Source organism: Macrobrachium nipponense, chromosome 28 (genome assembly GCF_015104395.2).
Source record: "Macrobrachium nipponense isolate FS-2020 chromosome 28, ASM1510439v2, whole genome shotgun sequence".
NCBI classification, from domain to species: Eukaryota; Metazoa; Arthropoda; class Malacostraca; order Decapoda; family Palaemonidae; genus Macrobrachium; species Macrobrachium nipponense.
Window position 1 is genome coordinate 63464184 of NC_087217.1, and position 7491 is coordinate 63471674.

The window sequence follows — 7491 nt, forward strand, 5'->3', positions numbered from 1 at the left end:
ATTTCCCTCCAGCGATCAAACTTCTTCATGAGGCTCATTCTAAGCTCCTGTTAGATAGAAGACTTTACCCCATTGTATGCGAGACATCAAATACAAATAAAAATCCATAATGAAATACTCAAAGAAAAGAGAACGTTCACTGCAGTGGTGCATCTCATAGAGACTGCTAAATAATAACACTGGACATATGAGTAAGATTAGTAAGATGTCTCACTTTCTATGGCTGTCCTCACAGTCTCGCGGTTTCACCGCACAACTCCAAAAGGAGCTAATGCTAGAAAGGTACTGAACTATAATTCTACAGGACCCCTTCAAGCAAAGTGTAATGCCATAGACAAACGCACAAACTCCCTGATAAGACACACTTCTTTAGTGTGAGGACACTGACACGTAAAACGCATTCGCTTGAGGAAGATTCCATTGCGTCACACATCACCTGGCAGACAAGAGACAGACACGCAATAGTCACAGCGAATTCATGGATTGATCACGCTGTCCGCATACTTCCGAGCATGTTCAAAAGCCATTTTTCAAGCGGAGTGGAACCACCACTGAGTGTTGACTATTATCATTTCAAAGAATGTTTGTTATGTATGGTGTTTTTACGTTGCATTGAACCAGTGGTTATTCAGCAACCGGACCAACGGCTTCACGTGACTTCCGAACCACGTCGAAAGTGAACTTCTATCACCAGAAATATCCTTCTCTGACACCTCAATGGAATGCCCGAGAATCGAACTCGAGGCCTACGAGGTGGCGGGCAAAGATCATACCAACCACGGCACTGAGGTGCTTTCGAATGTAGGGTTAACGAATAAACTGTTCGACACAGTCACTTTCGATCTCCCGAACTGATATCCTGCAAAACGAGACGCTATCTTTTCCACAGAGCAACAATTAGTCAGCTAGAGAAGTTCATCCACCTTAATAAATGCTGAAATATAAATATCTGCCCTATACAGACAAATAATAGGAACTCAGCCCCACCTACCGTTTGGACGTCCTCGTCGAAGTGTAGATAATCGTTGGACGAGTGGTTTTCGCGCTCGGCTACCAATCTGGTGGTCCTAAGTTCGATTCTCGGCTCGGCCAACGGGGAATCGGTGATAGAAATTCATTTCTCGATATAATGTGGTTTGGATCCCACAATAAACTGTAGGTCCCGTTGCTAGGTGACCGACCAATTGGTTTCTAGCCACGTAAAAATATCTAATCCTTCGGGCCAGCCCTAGGAGAGCTGTTAATCAGCTCAGTGGTCTGGTAAAACTAAGATATACTTAAGTTTTTTATCATCGAAGTGTAGTTCATGTAAAACCAAAAAGTCACATGGGGCCGGCTCAAGAATCACAATAAAACAAATATATAAGCCAAATATGAAGGCTGCTTGTCCTTTGGGCAGCTAGTTTATCATATTTCCACTTAGAAAAACTGTTGTAAGCACTAATGTGTGTAAATAATATATATATATATATATATATATATATATATATATATATATATATGTATATTACTATAATGGGCGTTATGTCTGTCCGTCCGTTCGTCTGTCATTTCATCACGGCCAAACGGCTGGTCCGATGGGCCTGAAACTTGGCAGGGTTATAGTGGGGACCCCTAAGATGGTTTATGATGGCGTTTCAAGCAACAAAGGCACCAATGGTGCCGGAGGGGGCAGGGCACCTTCCCAAAATTAGGCTGGTTCAGCCCGTAGACTTAATAACATTACGAATTTATCATACCTAATTTCCGGTATACATAGTAAATAATATGACTTTCGATTTTCGGTTTACATAATAAATATGACTTATTATTAAAGTGAGAGAGAGAGGCAGTGAGAGAGAGAGGGTAGAGGGGGTGTTGGGAGAAGAAAGAGGGTAAGAAAGAGAGAGAGAGAGAGAGAGAGAGAGAGAGAGAGAGAGAGAATTTATCGGTTGCCATTCAGAGTTACCCCGGGCAGGTCAGTACAGTAATTTCTGGATGAAAGGGACAGTCAGCACAAGGTGGAGCAGGGAAGCTTCTTTGAGTTCTTCAGAGTTTTCCCCCCAGCAATGCCGGGTTGGTCGGCTAGTATCTGTAATTATAAAAGCCACGGTGCTCTCTTAACCTCTCGAATTCTTTTCGAGAGGTTTAAGATGTCGGGCAGCCGGAATCACGATCACGTTGCGAGGTCAGGTCAGCAACGTGACCTTGTCATGATAATGGTATCGCGGGTTCGTTTCCTGCTACCGAACATCATAAAATTTCTTCATATTTCTTGCACTCGGATCTTAAGGCTTTGTAGTGACAAGCGTATCCAAAAATGCGCGGGATCTCAAGGCTTTGTAGTGACAGTGTATCCCCAAAAAAGGGCGAAGGATTCGAGAAGTTAAGAGGGAATGGTGGCCATTACAATTACATATGAATGAGGTAAAAATGACCAGTAGATTCTACGTATCTACTGGTCAGTTTTACCTCATTCATATGTAATTTGGGGCCCTCAAAGCTATATCTATATCTATATATATATATATATATATATATATATATATATATATATATATATATATATATATAGATATAGATATAGCTTGAGGGCCCCAAGTCAACTTGTGATAGGTTTTTTCCTTCTTTTGTGGGACTGGCTTCCCACATTAGTTTAAATCGACAAAACATACTTTCAATTCCAGGAGTTGGTATGAAGTTATGTACATTAAATAATGAGCAGTTTTCCATTACCATTATGAGGTTGTCTCTAAAAATGACTAATTGTCACTGGTTACATTCATTCTTCAAAAGAAGGAGAGAGAGAGAGAGAGAGAGAGAGAGAGAGAGAGAGAGATTACGTAAATATGATGTTTATTTTCGAAAAATCATTTGAGTTAGCTCGTAATATGCATCATAAAATTAAATATAGCTTTATCTTCTACAAGAAGCAATATGGCGCTGTTAACTATTTTTATCAACATAAACATATGTTTCTTGCATGTGCTGATCGTTTGAATGGGAAGGTACTACATCAGCTGTGACTTCGAGTATATCCAAAATGTATTCCCTAACAGATGTGCGTAAATTAGTGAAAATATTTTTCAGCTACTGACAATTATAAATAAGAATAATGTTTGTTAATACTATCATTACTAGTGTCCCTTTTACGAGGCTAGACGTCAATATAATATAAATAATATTAACATTGATGATGGCAATTTTTATCATCAGTGTTATAATCTTAACAACTACATGTATGATAATAATGACAAAATTCTAATAATTCTTTTTTACTTACATTGTTACCACGGTAATAAATAAAAGTTATTATTATTATTATTGTTGTTATTGTTATTGTTATTGGAGAAGCAAATCCACAGTTATGTAAATGTACATATATCTAAATTTAAAACTTTAAGGATAGCTTCCGGGAATCTGTTCGGTTCCCCTTATCAATCAGATTGATAAGGGGAACCGAACAGGTTCCCGAAAGCTATCCTTAAAGTTTTAGAATTAAAGAAATTATGTTACATTTCACATAACTGTGGATTCGTTTTCTCCATTTGGAAGACTCGAGCTACTATGAGGATTTTTTAATTAATTATTATTATTATTATTATTATTATTATTATTAATTATTATTATTATTATTATTATAACAGTGTCTGCTTACTTTACGATAAAGAAACTTTCGTATTTCCCCACAGCAGCTGACGACCTCTCAGCGCCTCACCGGCGGCCTTCTCTTGATATACATTTAAGGTAAAGTGGCCCAACTCAAACGTCGTTCGCAGATTAATGAAAGACGCCCATCAAAGACCACGCCGCCCGAAAGTCACCCAGCAATGGCGCCATTCGTATGCTAGGAATTTGCCAAATGTACCGGCCGTTGTGGGGTCTGGTGACTTGAAGAGATAAATGGTAAATAATTAGGGAATGGGAAACTGAGAACTTTGCCTGACGTCGTTGTGTTGTCTCCAGCTGCAGGAGAGAGAGAGAGAGAGAGAGAGAGAGAGAGAGAGAGAGAGAGAGAGAGAGAGAGAGAATTACAAGGATTAGGATGTCTCAAAGACTTGTTAGGAGATCCATCCGAGGATTGACATTGAAGAGCACAGAGAGAGAGAGAGAGAGAGAGAATTACAAGGATTAGGATGTCTCAAAGACTTGTTAGTCCATCCGAGGAGACATTGTGTGCTCAGAGAGAGAGAGAGAGAGAGAGAGAGAGAGAGAGAGACTTATCTGTCTAGCTGTTTCAAATTATTCTTTGCACTATGAGAGAGAGAGAGAGAGAGAGAGAGAGAGAGAGAGAGAGAGAGACTTATCTGTCTAGCTGTTTCAATTTATTCTTTGCACTATGAGAGAGAGGAGAGAGAGAGAGAGAGAGAGAGAGAGAGAGAGAGAAAACATTTAAACAAACAAACAAACAACGCAGAAGACAGCTCGTGTCAACCGCTGTTGCCATGGTCTGACTCACAAACACGCAATCCAGCCATCGCACACAACAACAAAGTCCACACGAATTGTCACTGAATGGTCAACAACAGAAATGAATCACCCGTCAAGGAACGGCAAAAGCTGCAGGTCTCTGGAGGGAGAGAGAGAGGGACGGCCTATACCAGGTAGATGATCTACCCGTCTACCTGACTGACGGACGTTTAGACGCGGCCAGAGCCAGTGAAAGTGACAGGACAAACACATAATGAATATCACACAAGGCACTTTCCCTTCGGTAGCGCGAGCCACTCGTTGTTTCCAGAGCCCTTGCGGGCTAAGTTAAAGAGGTCCCCCCCCTCGGGGGGTCTGGAGGTGGGGAGGAGGGAGGGGGTGGTTTTTTTGTGAGGGAGGGTTGTTGGGGGTTAGCGGGATTCGGACTCTCAAAGGCAACCCATTACGATCATTACATGAAATTTCTCCTTCAATGGTAAAGGGTTGTGACTTACGGAGGTACACGCCCAGTCAATTATCGCCGGCCCATTATTTCATCAGTTGCCTCATTTTTCATTCAGTCATGGCACCAGTAATCCACATGATTCATGATTAAGAACTTATAAAGATCTTTTATCGTTTTACATTTGAAATAACGTGTTAATGGTAATTTTCAATACATAAATTGTCTTAAACCAGGTCAAGATATTACATTTACAAGATAACTAAATACGTGATGAGCGTTTGTGATATTTGCCGTCTCCCACGAGAGAACCTTCTGTTTTATTTCATGTGCAAAGATTTGCTGTTTTTCCTCTGGTCATCCTGGCCACTAAGAAGCAAGACCTGCTAGATCATGATTAGCTTCATAAATAACCACAAAAGCAACAGCATTCAACAACAGTCATATTATGTTGAAGGTTATTCCTTTCCTCAGGTTCTGCTGACATCTTTAAATTCAGTCATCATTCGCACAAGATTTTTGTCAATGCAAATTTTTGCATACTAAACCTTTTACCCAGAAGATATAATTGTTAGTGCTGAGGGGTAGAAATTTAGAAATACGTTATTATAAGTTATATATTTAGATCTGTGATCTCGAGCGAAATTCTCCACGAATTGTCCTGAGATTCGCACCTTTGTGGGCATCGCGGGGAAAGTGGATTTTTTTGTAGATCTGTAAAAACAACTGAAAACGAAAAAGCTAAATTAACAATGTTCATTCAGTGGCTATTCGAGGATGCACATGTTTTTCCAAATAGCTTGTTGCTAAATTAAGCAGTCCTTACACCAGCGGGGTCTCTCGCTACTTTGAGCGGCTCGTTACCGGTTTCAGGGCTTATTTGTTGGTTAACAAAAACCATTAGTAATGAATTAGTTTTGGTTGTTATAGCTACCCCTGCTCAGTATAGCCATAAGTCAGTCCCTGAGGACGCGAGGAGAGTAAAACACTGATTTTAGCGGCTAAAATTTAGTAGCTATAACATATTTATATGTTATTAGCCTTTCGTTATTCAAAATTTAGTTATTTTCAAGCGAAGACGTATGGATGTAAAATATTGTCACGGAGCTCTTCCCTCATTTATTAATATATTACCAATCATCATCTTGTGATATAGGTATAATTCGCTCCGGATTTATATATATCAGATATTCAGATAAAGTGACGTGTCTTTTTTTTTACATTTTAAATTTCAACTAATCCTTCCACCAGTTGTTTCTAAACAAACACGCACTTCTCTAAAGGACTCTTTCAAGGTTACAAAAACTCAATGTGTATTACAAAAGAGACTCTTGTGGTAACTAAACGCGTATATGGCGCTGTAAAACCTAAAGAAATAGTTTCAGTGATGAAAAGTTCCTCGCTGAACGAGTGGTTTTCGAGCTCGGCTGCCAATCCGGTGGTCCGAAGTTCGATTCCCTGCTCTGCCAACGCGGAATCAGAGGAATTTATTTCTGGCGATAGAAATTAATTTCTCGATATAGTGTGGTTCGGATCCCACAATAAATTGTAGGACCCGTTGCTAAGTAACCAATTGGTTCCTAGCCACGTCAAAATATCTAATCCTTCGGGCCAGCCCTATGAGAGCTGTTAATCAGCTCAGTGGTCTGGTTAAACTAAGATATACTTAACTTTTTAAAAGTGATAAAAGCCACATTCAGAGAATGCACGACACTCATCCTGAGGACATCAAAACATACTCAGTTGGTAGGAAAAGGTCCAGATTTAAGGTCAAACTTCATACTTGACCCTTGACTGGGCATGCTTTCCACTGGGTACTATTGAAAGCTATTATAAAAAAATATATATTTAAATTGTTTAGTGTCCGGGTCATTTGAATTCATATCGTGAGGAATACTCTAAAGAAAAGCTTCGTGGCCCTTAGTTTTATCACCCTTTTCTGCCGACTACTCACAGATGAGGACGAAAAACCCTCAACCATAATTAGGAACGGGACCACTCCTTGCAACGTCTCCCTCATAGAGGTAGAAAGAACAGGGAAACGATTGGGTTATCGTGGTATACAACACTGAAATGAACCCTTCAGTAAACCGAAAAATAATTGCAATTTCTCCATAGCCTGTTTTCAGTGGGATCCTGAGAGAGATGTTATTGTATTTATTACCTTTCAGAATCTCTTGCCGTCTTTGGTAACAATAAAATAAAATGTTTAAAAGGTTTTGCAGCTTAGATTAAATAAACCTTTATGCTCTGAGCAAATTATACACACATAATATATATATATATATATATATATAGTATATATATATATATATATATATGATATATATATAATATAGAAGATATAATCATATAATTATTTATTATAGATATATATATATATATATATATATATATATATATATATATCTTAGAGCTATTGCATGAGAAAATTTAGCAGCAGTTTTTTCCTTAGCGCTTTCGTGTGTTCTTGATACACCTCATCACGGTACAATATATAAGAATGAAAAATAGCTTCGAAGTTTCAAAGGTAAAAATATAAAAACGAAAAAACGTAAAATATAGACCAACCAAACAGCCTAGTCAAGAAGCAAATGGTCACAGCCTAGAATACACTTAAAGGATAAATATTACAAACG